Raw genomic sequence first — 12,540 nt, forward strand, 5'->3', positions numbered from 1 at the left:
CATCACTCTACAAGTGACGTAATTACATGATTGCAGTCTTGTAATTAACATAATTTGAAATTCGAAGAACATAAATTCATCATCACAGATACACTGAAAAATGCCACCAAAATTTTCGTTTCCGGAGATCTGAAAAAAGAGTGGTTAGAATGATATGGCCTCAAATTTTTCGACCTAAATGATTAGGGCTATTCACCTTCTGAAAAATTAAAATCAGTTACCATGTGCCCTAATCATAATGACAAATACATAACGACATGGGCACATCAAAACGTTAAATTAATGAAAAAGTTTTGCATCGATAGTTGTTGTATGAATTGGGAAGAGAGAGGTGAAGTCGTTCAAGAATTTTTATAATAATTTTTTTATGTAGATAATTTGTAAACTAACATGTATTTTTAAGAACATGTCGAATAAGATATATTTTGATCAATAAAAAAATTTTCTTCAATTGATAAAAAAAAATAGTCTTTATACAAATATACAAAAACCATCTTCGGTAGGTGACACACACGAGTAGTTAGCAATGTATATTTCAGCTCATCTGCGGGGGGTCCGTAACCCTTTGGTCCCCTGACTTAACCCTTTCACGTTAATAATAATTATTATTGTTAATAATTATTATTAACAATATTCGTGAGGGGGTCCCTGGTTTAATCATTTGGTTCCCTAGCCTAACCCTTCCACGCTAATTATTATTAATGTTAATAATTGTTTATAATTTTTTAAGGAAGGTTCCTAGGGCTCCTAGTCCCTAGGGACCCTATACCGATAGCTTTCTGTCTAATTTAATTTAAATATACAGTGCCGGTCAGCCACTTTTACCCCCCCACGGGCAAAATCAGTCTAACTTCAAAGTTTTATATATCTGGTAGAAATTAACGTACAGAGACGCGCGTGGGTGCGTTTGAAAGGTCTTTCGGAGAGCTTTCAAATGATATGACTCACGGTTGCCATCGATTGTTTTTTTAAATTTTGCAACAATTATGCAAAATTGAAAATTCTGAAATTTTTTTATTATTTTTGACAATTAGCCAATTTTGGAAAAAAAATCGTACGAAAATTTGAAGTACACCATCTTTTAGCTATTACCAAGCCCTATCTGAATCACTCATCAAAAATTTATTTTCGTCAAATATGACGCGCGCACGGGCATTTTTTCCTGGAAGTGACAGTTTTTTTCAACATTTTTTATCTCCGTCAAATTGTAACAATCGAAAAAAATTTATAGGAGAAAAAATGTTTGTTTTTTCACGTAGAATACTGCAATAATTTTTTTTTCGGTTTTTCGAAAAATTTTTTTTTTCGGTTTAAATTATTTTTCAAGGTCGAAAAAAAAAGATTTTTTTTTTGATGCAATTTACGATACTTGTTATGTAGTATTATTGAATGGGTGGAAAAAATTTTTTTTTTGTGGTTTCTCATCTTTTTAGCGTATCGACTGTGAGAAAAAAAAATTGAAAAAAAACCGAAAAAAAAAATTTTTCGAAAAACCGAAAAAAAAATTATTGCAGTATTCTACGTGAAAAAACAAACATTTTTTCTCCTATAAATTTTTTTCGATTGTTACAATTTGACGGAGATAAAAAATGTTGAAAAAAACTGTCACTTCCAGGAAAAAATGCCCGTGCGCGCGTCATATTTGACGAAAATAAATTTTTGATGAGTGATTCAGATAGGGCTTGGTAATAGCTAAAAGATGGTGTACTTCAAATTTTCGTACGATTTTTTTTCCAAAATTGGCTAATTGTCAAAAATAATAAAAAAATTTCAGAATTTTCAATTTTGCATAATTGTTGCAAAATTTAAAAAAACAATCGATGGCAACCGTGAGTCATATCATTTGAAAGCTCTCCGAAAGACCTTTCAAACGCACCCACGCGCGTCTCTGTACGTTAATTTCTACCAGATATATAAAACTTTGAAGTTAGACTGATTTTGCCCGTGGGGGGGTAAAAGTGGCTGACCGGCACTATATTATTGACAATTTACTTGCTACATTGAAAATGAATGAAGTGAAATGAAACGGATAGAAAATAACAATTGAAAAAAATGAAGAGACAGACGGGAGAATATATTTATAGTAGTAAATACTAGTACTATAGTAGTAAATACGTGCTCTCTTTATAGCTCTGACTCAGCGTGGACCACAGAGCGCGGTGGAGGGGAGCGCATGAGCAGCTATGCTTACTACCTACTTTCTTATCTTAAGTTAACTATGTCTATCATAAATGTAGATCACAACTGGATTGAGGGTGATCAAGCTTCTCCACTACTTTCAGAAAGAGAGAAATATATAATATATGCTGAATATATCATCTGCTGTGCTAATATGACCCCAAAATACGTGTATATATATATATATATATATATATATATATATATATTCTGTAACGGGGGGATAAACCTGCAAAATGAGAAATTTATTTATAAGCAAACTCCCACGATGCAGAGCAAACCGCCGCTCCGTTAATCACGTATGTAAGTACGTGTATTCGCTTTAACGTCAGATGATTTCTCTTTGTTGTCTTCTATCAAACGGAGTTGAACTCACCTTAAGTCACATGTATCGTGACACTCGATGAGTTTGAAGTGTGAGCGACTTTACTCCTTCTCCGCTTAATCCCCTAGGCGTAATAGGATTAACACCTAAGCCTATTTCAATTTCTTAAACTATTAGGAAAATCATATGACGAAATCAGCGAATAAGTTAACAAAGTTTATTCATAAAAAATCTATACAGTCTTTGTCGGGCCGAAAGACTGACGCACGCGAATAGGATTTACAATTAAATAATTTTCCGGTGAGAAAGAGAGAGAGAGAAGATTCGAATATTGGCGCGATCTAACGCTCGGCGCGAATACAAAAAATTTAACACTAAACGGTTGAACAAAATACTTAATATATTTTGTCTCGCGATAATTAAGGGAGGTGCACCTACCCTGCGGTGCAATTACGGTGATCAGCCGTAATTGTTGATGCCAATAAAATGTATCAACTGCCTCCGGAACTGTTATATCAGCTGCGCTGTCTCGTACCGCCTATCAGCTGCAAATATGCTGCTACCGTGATGCTGTAATCTGCCGATCACGTTGTTGCACTCGCGCGCGTAATTACTCTGGGTAAACTATCACTCGGCGAGAAAACAGTGCAAACAAAATTCCGGCGATATCCTCTCGTATCAACAGCTGAGGCGTAACTGCTAATTTGAAAGATCGCGCGCCCCCTCTCTCTCTCAATACTTAGAACTAACGCGCGAAATTCAGAATCGCGAACGGTGCGATTAATTGAATCGACTACCGTTGCAATTCATATATATAAGCTACAATGATAATAAAATATTATTTTCAAAGTATACATTATTCACCTTGTCTAGAATAACAAAATATAATCTTTGCCAAATGACTATTATCTTTTAAAAATTTTGAATGAATAATATTATTAGTTTCGCTTTTTTTGAAAATATAAATCCAGTCATTATTTTCGCGCAATACGTTGAAATATTTTCCATATGCTAATTTTTGCCCATAGTGAAATCTTGCATTTATTACTCTATAATATTTATCATCGATAAAACGTATTGTTGGTACTTTTTGTTATCTTGAATTGTCATTGAAATTTTTTGTTATCGGTGCACTGAAACACACATACTGTGAAAATCTAAACTATCGCCATTTTTGGGTGGCATATCACTTCAAGTACCCAAAAACGAAAAAAACCCATAACGAGTCTGTACGCAATGAATAAAAAAATATGGCAGTCTAGTTTAGTACACAATCATATTTTGCACCTAAACTGCCTGATGAAAATTCATTGTCAAATTTGTGCACGTTAAAATAAGCACCGTTCCCCTTTTGAAATGTAAAGTGCACAATATCATATCCTTTTATTTCTTTTGTGCACAATCCAATAGATGGAAATTTTCGTGAACAATATTTTGTATACAATCGAATTGATGAAAATTTTAGTGCACAATACTTCACGTGTATAATAATAATGTGCACTATTGTTCACCGGACAAATTTTTGACATGTGTCGTCTTCAAATAGTTCACCGTGATAATTTTTGGAAATTACTTTCAAATTTATGGATAAAATAAGAGCTTTTTTACATCCTAATAAAGGTACTAATTCATTCCAGAATATATGATTCACATTTCCTTGAAGTACGGGTAATTCATAAATCATACACCCTTGTAAGACGTTTGACAACACTGGCAATTCTTGGCTAGATTTTTATATTTTTTAGTATAACAAAAAGTTTGATAATCATTTTGAAATGTTCTTGTATTATATTAAATGCATAGTGTAAAAACACCTTGCCCGCCGTTAGCCATTATTTTTACAAGATAATATCCAATGATATGACATTAACTCAATATAACGTCTATTATTTCTTCTATGTCTATCTATATAAAAGTTCTTTCTTCTTGTACATTACCTTTCTCAATATTAAATTCAAAACTACGAAATTTGTATAAGTTACTCAAAAAATGCATCTTTTTCAGTTATATGCTCATGGCAATTTTTAGGCAAAGTTTTTTTTTAGCTACAACGTATGAAATTTGTAACGTTTTACATTTGTTTCCATGAAAAACTCATTGTACTTTTAACTATTTGTTCTGTTCCGAAAAATCTTACGTCGAATAGTATTACTTTAAGTAAATAATTTATCAGTTTGATTAATTTATCATCGGACCCCACATATGTTACATCATCTGAACGTAGAATTTCCCGCTCTTTCTGAATCTGGGGTCAAAAATAGGGGTTACCACTTAAGAAAACAAATTTGACCTTCAAATGACCCTGAACATGACCTCCAAGATCAAAGGTAAGGTCATGGGAATTTGACCCCCTCGAAATTGAGCAACTTTTGTCTGTATAATATTTCGCTATCTCTCTTAGTTTCCGAGAAAACCTACTGGTCCTCTTAAAATGGCCCACCTTGTACGAGTATATTGTCAGCTTCACGTACTTTTTGTATAATTGAATGAATTTCATTAACATGACTGGAATTACCGGCGGTTTGTTCGGCAATAAGCAATCTCAATCGATCAACGAGCTTGTTTGGATCATCCCAATATACGAGGTGTGTTCAAAAAGTAAGGTGACTTTTCAAATTTCACGGGCAACGTACTTTCGATTTTCGATTTTTTTGTTTTGTTATGTTGGTACATTCTTCCCAAACATCTGTCCCAAGTTTCAAGTGTATAGCATTTTTTGTTTGGTTGTGAGAGGCGTAAAGGTTATAAATGTTTTGCGTGCTCGGCGATTTCTTGCTATCGAAAAATATGGACCAAAGGATTTGAATCAAATTTTGTGTAAAAAATAAAATAAAGTGCTCCAAAACACTTGAAATGTTGACGGTGGTATACGGTGAAACTGTTCTGAGTAAAAAAATTGTTTAGAAGTGGTACAAACTCTTCCAAGATGGCCGGGAAGATGCCAATGACGAGCCTCGCTCTGGACGCCCAAGCACGTCAACAACTGATGAAAACGTTCAAGCAGTGAAGAAAATTGTTCTGGAAAATCGTCGAATCACTATCAGAGAAGTTGCCGAGGATGTTGGTGTATCGCTTGGCTCGTGCCATGAAATTTTTTCTAACGTTTTGGGCATGAGACGTGTGTCAGCGAAGTTTGTTCCGAAATTGCTAAATTTTGACCAAAAGAACCGTCGCATGAGCATCGCTCAAGAACTGTTGAATGATGTCAACGACGACCCAGATTTACTCAAAAGGGTCATAACTGGTGACGAATCATGGGTATATGGTTATGATATCGAAACCAAAGTCCAATCGTCCGAATGGAAGAGCCCAGATGAGCCAAGACCGAAAAAAGCACGCCAAGTTCGATCAAATGTCAAAGTTTTGCTCACTGTTTTCTTCGATTACCATGGTGTGGTGCATTAGGAATTCTTACCATATGGACGTACGGTCAATAAACAGTATTATCTTGAAGTTATGCGCCGTTTGCGAGAAGCAATACGAAGAAAACGCCCTGAATTGTGGAAAAACAATCCATGGCTTTAGCATCACGATAATGCCCCTGCTCACTCATCTTTGCTTGTGAGAGATTTGTTGGCCAAAAACAACACCACAATCATGCCTCAGCCACCATATTCACCGGTTTTATCCCCATGTGACTTTTTCTTGTTCCCAAAACTAAAGAGACCTATGAAAGGACGGAGATTTGTAACGATTCAAGAGATAAAGACTGCATCGCTGGAAGAGCTCAAGGCTATACCGAAAAGTGCTTATGACAAGTGCTTTGAGGATTGGAAAAACCGTTGACATAAGTGTATTGTATCTGAGGGGGATTACTTTGAAGGGGACAACATAAATATTGATAAATAAATAAATATTTTTTCTTAAATATACAAAGTCACCTTACTTTTTGAACACACCTCGTACATAACACAGGCCGACAAAAAATTTTACCAAGAACCCGAGTATAGTTTTCCGAAGGTTTTTTGCGCGCTGAATCCGAATCCGAGGTCAGAATTACTCTAGTGGCTCCGGTTTTCGAGATATCCTAACCTTAAAGTGCAAAAAACGCGATTTTTGCCTATATTTGAGGTTATGTAGCAAAGAAAAGAAATTTTTTTTCAAAAAACTGTATACATCAAATTAAAGTATGAGTTTTCTTCTTTCAAATGCCGTTGAGTATGCTCGGATATCTTTTTTTTCACGAAGTTACACAAATTTGAAATAAAAAGCACTTGGCTAACTTGCTCTACCCAGCGTCATGTGGGTGTGCCTGCTTAGGGGTTGGGAGGGCTGGTTTTAAAGTTTGAGGAGGTATTTGGGGATGAGGCCTATCTAGATCATATTAGTACGCATACCTGTGATTAGAAAATGAGTGTTTTTATCAAAAAGCAGTTAATTAAACTTGCTCTACCCAGGGTTATGTGGGTGAGCCTGTTTAGGGGTTGGCAGGGGTGGTTTCTACCCGTAAGAGAGCATTTTGTAAATAGAAGCACGATGCTCACAATATTTTTTAGTGTTTTGTCATATTTCCAAGTTTGGTTTAAATTGGTGAGTGGCTCTTTAATATGGTTACTTGTTAGATAGCTTGGGCTGAATGATGTGGTGCTTTTTAAATTCATAAAATTTGAAATTTTTAAATTTGTGTAACTTCGTGAAAAAAAAAGATATCCGAGCATACTCAACGGCATTTGAAAGAAGAAAACTCATACTTTAATTTGATGTATACAGTTTTTTGAAAAAAAATTTCTTTTCTTTGCTACATAACCTCAAATATAGGCAAAAATCGCGTTTTTTGCACTTTAAGGTTAGGATATCTCGAAAACCGGAGCCACCAGAGTAATTCTGACCTCGGATTCGGATTCAGCGCGCAAAAAACCTTCGGAAAACTATACTCGGGTTCTTGGTAAAATATTTTTGTCAAATTCTGTCGGCCTGTGTAATCAAATAATGTTCCTTTTCTAGCTATTTCATAGTTAGGAAAAAGACCTCTTCCATCAATAGTCGATTTTCGCTTCTTAGCGCTACTGCTCAAAGATGAATTTGGACCAATATACTTTTTGAATTTATTAACATGCTTATTGCGATATTCTCCATTTGTTTTGTATCTCTTTCGATGAGCGTTAGTGACTTCAATAATTTTTATATAATTTTCAATATCCGATGAACTGATTAATTTAGAATCAGGTTCTTTACGAAAGAGAAGTTCCATTAAACCAGGCGTCTTGCTGAATGCTTTATGTTCAATATTACTTTTGTTCAAATTTATAGCAGCTTTATGAAGTGATGATTCATCATCATCATTATCAATAGAAATAGCAGACTCAAATGTAGTATTAAGTGGTTGAAATGTAGAATTTAATTCATTAGCAGTACTATTGAAATATCTAGATTTGTAAGGAGTGTCAGCTGCTACTTCTAACTTGAAAACACTATCGAACGCAATTTTCTTTTTCTTTTTCGTTGGCTGTTCAGCAGTAGTAGTAGTAGTAGCGTTACTTTTATCAGTAGTTACCTCTACAAGTTTCTTCAATGGATCAACCATAGAATTAAAAGTTTCATGCAATGTCTTTTCTAAATCAGATTGACCGCGTTTTATTAGTTGATACTTGCTTCTTATTGCATCACGAGGCTCGATCACCTTTTTGTCTCTTTCAAAGTCAGCCATGTTTATGCTTGTAATTTCTAAAGTTAAATAATCTTCATCCACTCACTCCGCTATATTTATAGCAAAAGAATCAAATCCCTTTCTATATCGTCCATGTTTTATTGGTCTGTTTCTGTCGATAACCAAAAACCCATGATTATCGTCTCTCCAACATTTTGAACAAATTGCTTTAAACTTCTCAAAAGACATATCTGAGTTAACATGATCATTGTAAATGTGCTTAATATTCACGTCATCTTGTCGAAACAAAACAAGTAAATTCACATTATCTCGAATGAGATGCTTCGGAATGCGAGCGTATGATTGACAGAGGTAGAGACTATCTACTTTTTTATGTCTTCCCAGAAGAATGCTCTTACGTTATCTTGCTTCTCAGTGGCTATATCGTCAAAAATCATGATAGAATTTGGTCGTGTTTTATCTGGTGAAACAACTGTCTCATGCTCGCTGAAAGCATGATACTCTATACCATTAATAGGCTCTAATAAATCTTTCAAAAATTTATATTTAGGCTGATTAAGGGATTTTGAGTAGACATATACATTTTCAAATCTAAGACCATTAGGATGAGTGATTAATGTTAATAAACAAATAGTTTTCCTACAATTACTAGGTCCACAGAAAAGGGCAAGGATACTATTATACAATAGTTTATCATGTATTTTTATTGTTTTTCCATCTCTACCGCACTATCGAAATTAATGACTTGAAGCTTAAGAGGCTGTTCTTTCAAATCCATGTTGTTTATTCATCATCGACACCTCAATGAATGAGTTTGTTAGGTATATAAAGTCTGCTTATATATCTTTTATTTCATTAACAAGTTGTCTTTCGAAGAAGTATGATCACGTACTATAAAAGATAGACTGGTGGTGATCTAGTGAACAAGATTATAAATAACTTGCCTATTGAAGCTCACTTACCTGAATATCAATATTGTGATCCTGGTACAAAATTAAACAAACGATTGGCACGTGGAGATCCTGGTAAAAATCCACTAGACGTTGCTTGTAAAGAACACGATATTGCTTATGTGCAAAATCTGGAGGATATTGCGACAAGAAATAAAGCTGACGAAATTCTAGCTAAAAAAGCTTGGGAAAGAGTGCAAGCTAAAGATAGCAGTTTTGGTGAGAAAGCAGCTGCCTTCACTGTAGCCAACATTATGAAAGTTAAAAGTAAGCTTGGTATGGGTATCGATATGAAGAAAGGTAGTAAGAAACGAGGTAGAGGATTCAAAAAACGACAAGTACGAAAGAAATGTAGAAAAATCAAAAAGCCATCAGATACATTGAATAAAATTATTAAGACAGCCTCGAAAAGTAGTGTACTTAATAATCGAGCTCTTATAGTTATTCGTTCGGCTATAAAAGGAGCCAAAGAAGCTGTGAAAAAGGCTGGCGGTAGAAGTAAGATAAATATACCACGTATTTTACCTATTACCAGTAAACTTGGTGGAGCGCTTCCTTTTTTAATTCCATTATTTTCTGCTTTAAGCGCCACTGGAGCTCTAGCTGGAGGAGCTGCTTCAATAACGAAAGCTGTGAACAGCGCTGATGCTGCTCAAAACGAGCTGAAAGAGGCTCAAAGACATAACAAAACTATGGAGGCTATTGCTATAAGTAAAGGTCTTTATCTGAAGCCTCATAGTAAAGGTTATGGTTTACATCTCAAATATCATGTGAGCGGATAAGGTTTAAGGAAAAAAAAACTTTGAAATAGTTTTGCCTAAACGCGCTCTAACTGATTTAGATATAAAAAATTATGCTTTTTTTTTTTTTTTTTTTTTTATTTAACGTCGCTCTCTTTATGCTCCATCAGTGCTAATCAGCGACGGAGGCTTGCAATGTGTTTGAGAACAAAGCACATGAAACTTTTTTCAGTGGTGCTTGTATCAATCAGCAGGAACTGGGAATCGAACCCGGGCCTACCGGGTGCGAGTCCGTCGCCCTACCGACCGAGCCATTGCAGGCTTCAAAAAATTATGCTAAAATACTAAAAATTGCTAATGTTCGAGGTGTTTTTACGCGTAACGATTTACCGTCTGACAAACCTCACTATCAAGAATCAGCTGTTATCAATTTAGATGATAAAAATGGACCAGGTACGCACTAGGTAGCATATAAAAAGAAAGGTGATGAAGTTATATACTTTGATAGTTTTGATGATTTATTACTCTATCTCAAAGTCAAAAAAGTCAAATATAACTAAGTGAGATATCAAGATTTCAATACCTATAGCTGCGGACATCTTTGCCTAAAATTTCTTTCGAATAAACTATAAATAGATGTAATGAATGAGAAAACAGTTTTTTAATAAAAAAACTCTGATGGAGAACACACTAACGTTCAGTCTGTCAGAAAATTCATCAGTTCTTAAAGCAAATTATTTTCCACCAATAGAGCTATCGCCTAATAAAAAATATGTACTAGGTTTAGTGGAGCCTTTAATTCAATAGCAAATATTGACGTTGGTAATAATAAATTTTACGTTGGTGAATACGAAATCGTTTTACCGACAGGTAGCTATACATAGAGGATATTGAGAGTTTTCTACAAAAAACGTTAACGTTTAATCAAATATCAATTAGTTTAAAACCAAACAATAATACTCTACGTAGTGTTATTCAGTGTATTCATAAAATAAATTTCAAACCAAAAGATTCTATTGGTTCAATTTTAGGCTTTACTAGATGAGAGTTATCTGCAAACAAAACTCATAGCTCTGATTTACCTGTAACTATACTCAAAGTGAACGCTTTACGCATAGAGTGTAATATTACTACAGGTTCTTGTATAAACGAACGTAAAGTGCATACTATACATGAATTTTTTCCAGCAGTACCACCAGGATATAAAATCATTGAAGTACCTTTACATATAATTTATTTACAAGTCGCCGTGAGAAGTTTTGATCATTTAGAAACACGTATTGTTGATCAAGACGGAAACCTAGTTAATTTTTGAGGAGAAGTCATTACTGTACGTGTTCACATCAAAGCAATATCGTGATGGGAATCATATTTAACAACAATAACATTGGACGAGGATGTATGAATAGACTGCAATGTCCGTCAGCGATCAGTCGACCGAGAGCTACCGCAGCGCTCATATGTCAGAATATTCAATCCCTGAATAATCTAGGACTAAAAGTAAAAAAAAATACATCAGCTGGCGCAAAGTATCGCATATATTAGTGTGTTGCTTACAACAAAATGGACGAAATTCTAAATATTCATTCAGGTCTCGCTCTTGATGAGTCGATAGCTTATTACGAAGTTCACGCGCATCAACCTTATTCATTATCACATTTCAATAAAAATGATAAAGTTCGTATCTCAATTCAGCATCAAGATTTATCCATACTTCCATCTCGTAATATGATTCATGTTTGTGGTAGATTAACTCAGGAAAATGGAAATGTAGCAGTTAAAACTAAGTTAGTTAATAATGCTATATTTCATTTGTTCGAAGAGATATGATACGAGATAAATGCTATTGAAATAGATAAAGTAAAAAAATGTTGGCTTAACAAGTCTTATGAAGAATTGGCTATCACTCAATCCGACTCAAAGTTTAATAGCTGAAAATGCTGGTTGGACTAGTGACAAAGAAGTACCACTTACAAATGACGAAGGTTATTTCGATGTTACTGTTGAATTTATTATATTTATTATTTGGAGTAAAAGTAAATCAGGTTTAATAAACAACAATAGTCTTTATTAATAACAATTGAAATATATACATGTTGAAAGTATTTAAGTATATGATATGTGCAACATAGTGTGTGCTCGCTCTCGTTCGCAGCGGGGACAACGACTAACTGTTCATCTCGTGCGCGCGCAACGCGCTCTCTTTCTCTCTCACACTCGCATCCACACATGCTTGCATACAGTAGAGATTCAGGAGCGTATCAATTTACATAATTCAACACGCCTCTTTAAATATATGTTCCTGAATCTTATGACTTTCTGATAAATATATGGAGTTATAATATTGTTCGCAATTGTAATGTTCAATAATTATTTGAATTTTTTGTTCTATTTTCAACAAAAATTGGTTTACAAAATCTGGTACTTAAATATTATTACAACAATCTTAACTCTTTTCTATTTTTAACAAATTTGATTCTGTCTAAACTTTTTGTTAAAATATCTGCTAAATTTGAATTTGATTCGACCTTAACAATGTTTATTATGCCTTTCTCGTAATTTTCATTTACATAATGATATTGAACTTCTATGTGTTTTGAATTTTTTGTAAAGTTTCCAAATTTCGCAATTAACTCAGCACCTGAGTTATCTTCGTAAATATTAATTGAATTCTCAAATACAATATCGAATAATTCGTTCAGTAGATTTTTTACAAATAAAACTTCAGTGACTGCTTCT

General features: G+C 34.2%; 1 protein-coding gene across 1 annotated transcript in view; it reads left to right on the top strand.

The window, feature by feature from the left end:
* The window catches only part of LOC131667616 (protein unc-79 homolog), a gene marked incomplete at its 3' end in the record, with an annotated part of 3,688,809 nt that overhangs the window by 2,655,151 nt on the left and 1,021,118 nt on the right, over window positions 1–12,540 (top strand). The gene's annotated exons all lie outside the window — the stretch shown is intronic.

This window comes from Phymastichus coffea, unplaced genomic scaffold (genome assembly GCF_024137745.1).
Source record: "Phymastichus coffea isolate CEN01 unplaced genomic scaffold, Cenicafe_Pcof_1.1 PCOF00005, whole genome shotgun sequence".
NCBI classification, from domain to species: Eukaryota; Metazoa; Arthropoda; class Insecta; order Hymenoptera; family Eulophidae; genus Phymastichus; species Phymastichus coffea.